This window comes from Streptopelia decaocto, assembly GCF_964273445.1.
Source record: "Streptopelia decaocto genome assembly, chromosome: 7".
Classification (NCBI taxonomy): Eukaryota; Metazoa; Chordata; class Aves; order Columbiformes; family Columbidae; genus Streptopelia; species Streptopelia decaocto.
Window position 1 is genome coordinate 43,100,751 of NC_138661.1, and position 4,408 is coordinate 43,105,158.

Consider the following 4,408-nt stretch of genomic DNA (forward strand, 5'->3'; position numbering starts at 1 on the left):
GACAGCTCGGGGGCCGCGGCGGCGGTGGGGGCCAGGGCTGGGGAGGGGGGCTCAGGCACCCGGGGCCCCGGCGCCGAATCAGTGACAGGAGGAGGGCCCGGGGGCGGGCGGGAGAGGGGAAGGGGAGGGGGCGGCGGGGCGAAGGGGCTCGGAGCCCCTGTCACAGCCAGCAGCGGGTCGGCCTCCGGGAGGCGACGATGCCCGCGGGCGCTGCGGGCGGGGGAGGAGTGTGAGCGCCGGCACGGGAGGGGGCCGTGGGGAGATGCGGCGGTGTGAGAAAGCCGGGCTCGGCGCCCCGCTGCCTTCCAGGGAGGAGAGGGTGCTGGCAACCGGCACCGTGGGATTATGCAGCAGCCATTCACCACGGCAGCGTCTGCGGCGGCAGAGGGAGGCGGGGGGAGCGCCCTGCGCCGCTCCTCTCCCGGCGCAGGCGGCCGGCGGGAGCACCGGCGGGGTTACCGGGCGGTGAGGGGGCGGCGGCAACGCTGTGGGACCGGCCGTGCCGCGGTGGGGTGGTGGGGAGAGAGGGCAGCGCCCTCCGGTCCCGAGCGAAGCGACCCGCGGGCAGTGCTGCCACGCCGGCGTTCCCGGGCGGGTTGGTGAAGGAGCGGTAATAGCGTCAGTCAGATAAACCATGTAACTGGCGAAAACGACTTGCTTTTGGCTACCTAAGACCATGTTCGTGTCTGACCTTCTCCTGCTCTGGAGATTCGTGAGTCTAAAAGCTGTTTTATTTGGTCCAACGAAATCTCCTATCTCTCTCTAGAAAGCTTGGATTGCTTTAGATCATCACCTAAATAACAAAGCTACTACTTGTTCCTTTGAAGGTCGGCATTGATTTTTGCTGACAGCAAAATAGCAGGCTTTTCACATTACTGTTCAATGTTGAAGAGCAAATTTGGGATTTTGTAAAGTATGTTTATTGTTAGCACTGTAAAATCCAATGTTGACTTCCAGAAAGAAGATGTAAAGATCTGAATGTTTAAAAAAAGTCCTAGCTCTCCAATACCATAGGTCTTTTATTCTCCCATGGCCATCTGCTATGGGAGAAATTTAGATGCTAGTGTACTCATCTCAGAGTACAGATGGAGCAGCTAGTAATACTTTTGCTAGAGGATGGTCCAGCCTTTGTGGCCCTGTGTTGGCACGCTATGCTCTCCAGCCTCTACAGAATCACAGAATCAACTGGGTTGGAAAAGACCTCAGAGATCATAAAGTCCAACCCTTGGTCCAACTTCAGTCCATTGACTAGATCATGGCACTAAGTGCCATGTCCAATCTCAGTTTAAAAACCTCCGGGGACAGTGAGTCCACCACCTCCCTGGGCAGGCCATTCCAATGCCTGATCACTCTCTCTGTAAAGAATTTCTTTCTAATATCCAGCCTAAATTTCCCCTGGCAGAGTTTAAGCCCATGCCCCTTTGTCCTGTTGCTAACTGCCTGGGAGAAGAGACCAGTCCCCACCTGGCCATAACTTCCCTTCAGGTAGTTATAGAGAGTGATGAGGTCACCTCTAAGCCTCCTCCAGACTAAACAACCCCAGCTCCCTCAGCCTCTCCCCATAGGTCTTGTGCTCAAGCCCCTTCACCAGTCTTGTTGCTCTTCTCTGGACCCGCTCCAGTACTTCAATGTCTTTCCTGAACTGAGGGGCCCAGAACTGAACACAATACTCCAGGTGTGGCCTCACCAATGCAGAGTACAGGGGAAGGATCACTTCCCTTGTCCTGCTGACCACGCTATTTTTGATACAGGACAGGATACCATTGGCCTTCTTGGCCACCTGGGCACACTGTTGGCTCATGTTGAGCTTCCTGTCAATTAGTACCCCCATGTCCCTTTCTGCCTGACTGCTCTCCAGCCACTCTGTGCCCAGCCTGGAGCGCTGCAGGGGGTTGTTGTGGCCAAAGTGCAGGACCCGGCACTTGGCCTTGTTGAACTTCATCCCATTGGAATCAACCCATTTTTCCAGTCTATACAGATCCCTTTGCAGAGCCCTCCTGCCTTCCAGCAGGTCGACACTCCCTCCCAGCTTGGTGTCACCAGCAAATTTGCTGATGATGGTCTCAGTCCCCTCATCTAAATCATCATCTCTATCTCCTATTACCCCTCTTGTGGCAGGCACCAGGACTTTCCCATCTGGACTTGTGCACCAATGCATTTGAATCAGTTCTCACAACACTCCTTTCCACTCTCCTCCCTTCCTCACAAGGTGTCAGAGCTCAGGTACACCCATGTACCAGTCATGAGGCCGATCCCCACAAAAGACAGCAAGGGAAAAAAAAAAAAAAAGGAATAGCTTTCCTCAAAGAAGATTGACAGATGGAATAATCAGTAAGTAATTTCCTTTTTAGTGCGAGGACACAGTTTATGGCATAACAAGAACTCTCTTCCACTCTTTCCCTCAATATCATGTCTAGCATGGTGTGCATGTCATATTGAATAACTGCCACCGTACAAATCATCCCTACCTTTCTATCCACCAGCAGCTGCATCTGTCCCTGTGTTATATCTTTCTCCTCCTCTCCTACAGAGCAAAACAAAGAGCACAATGACAAGCAGAATGAGACACAAGAGAGAGACTAACCCTCATGTGGTTCTGGTAACAGCTGTCAACTGAACAGAGTATCCTGATGGGCTCATGTCCAGCTGGTACTGCTGGCTAAACATATTTTGTGCTCTCTTAACAGCATCTTTACACATTGCAAAAGACAGATTAGTCAAGACCCAATTTACTGCTCCTGGAAGAATGAATGAACCACTGACTCCCAGGAGATGAGAATGTTCATCTTGAGCATAGCCCAGACAAATGCATTCCTTTTAATCATCTAGCAACAACACTAGAGATGAGTAATTTATCACGAGTATGACAGAACAGCCCTTCTCAGTATGTATGTTGCCACTGGGGTCAAAGTGATTGACTACAAAGATACTACAGTGTTATAAACTGGGCATATATTTTGCATCGTCCTTTGTAATCCAGATGAGCTGTACCCTGTTCTGCCTCTGCAAATGGTGCCTACACCTCCAGCAGTTTTTCTTTCTCACTGAGGCAATACTGCTACGTGCCTTCTCAGCCCCTGCTGAGGGGAGGCAGAGGGCTGAGAAATGGACTGTACTTCTACCCAGTAGCAGCCAGTGGATTTATTCTTCTTTCCTGGAAAGGTATTGGAACAGAGTAGAGCTGCCTTACCTGTGTGTCCCTAGGAAGTAGGTAGGAGAAGGCAGAGGTTTTGTGAAGAGAAAGGAATACAGTCCCCCAAAATGGAGAAGGAAAAGTGCTAGACCTCCTGGTGCCATCTCATACTGTCACCTTGACTGCAGGTGAGAGTCTTCCCCACAAGGATGTATCCCTTGATGCCCCATGGGTGTATTGGAAAGCTGTTTTGGCGTTAGTATCATGAAAACTCTCATGGCATAACTTATTAATAAATGGCAGCCTTAGAAGTGTAAGATTCAGTGCCACAAAACTCAGTTCAAGACTCCGTGGAAGGTGATGCTCATATTTATTTTAAATAAGACTGATTTCAGTCACTTGTACACATTGACTCCTATTTCATTCACTCATGCACTCACACCAAGAGGTATGTCTAAGTGGTCTGCTCAGGACCATATGTGTGTGTGTGTGACACAAAGGACAGGGGACAATAACTATTGAGTCCTTGATATGTCTCTTAGGTTTGTCTTGAACAGTCATATCAAACTGTAATTTGGACAAGTTCTTTATATTCTCTGGGAGTCAAGCAGTCATTATGACATGATTATGGCTTTGGTTTTGCATTCTTCATCCTCCCTAATTCTTAGGCAAGGCTGCCACCCATCATCTTTGTTTTCTCATTCTGGGTATCTTTGCAGCTGCCTTCCTGTTGAGAGAACAGGAATGGTCCATGTGACTTATTGAAACCTTGTTCCCATTCTCCTGTTATCAGACCCAAAGCTTTCTGCTGCTAAGTCATCTTTCATGTGACCTTACTGAAATGCAGATCTCCTGGTCTTGATGTATGCACATTCCTTATTACCAGTTTTATTGTTGCTGATTGTACCCTTAGTAATCAATATGTGTCATATTTTTAATCCTTGATCTTATTGTATTACTATAAAAATGAGAAATGTCAAAATAAGAAGTAATTCCAACAAGCCTAAGGATTAAAAAGAATGCCTCAAGAATATATAGAGACTCACTAACAGATGAAGCAGCTTATAGTGGGACACTGTAAGGCTAAAAGAAATAAACCTATGCAGTCCATTTTTGGTGTGGTAACAGTTAACAGCAAGGTACCTCAAAATTCTGTATGAGACTGATGCTGGTTTTTATATTTATTACTAACCTGGAAATGTAATGAACAGCTGTTAGCAGATGGCATCACTTGGCTTACAATGAAATCTCAACAGCGAGGATATCATTAATGAC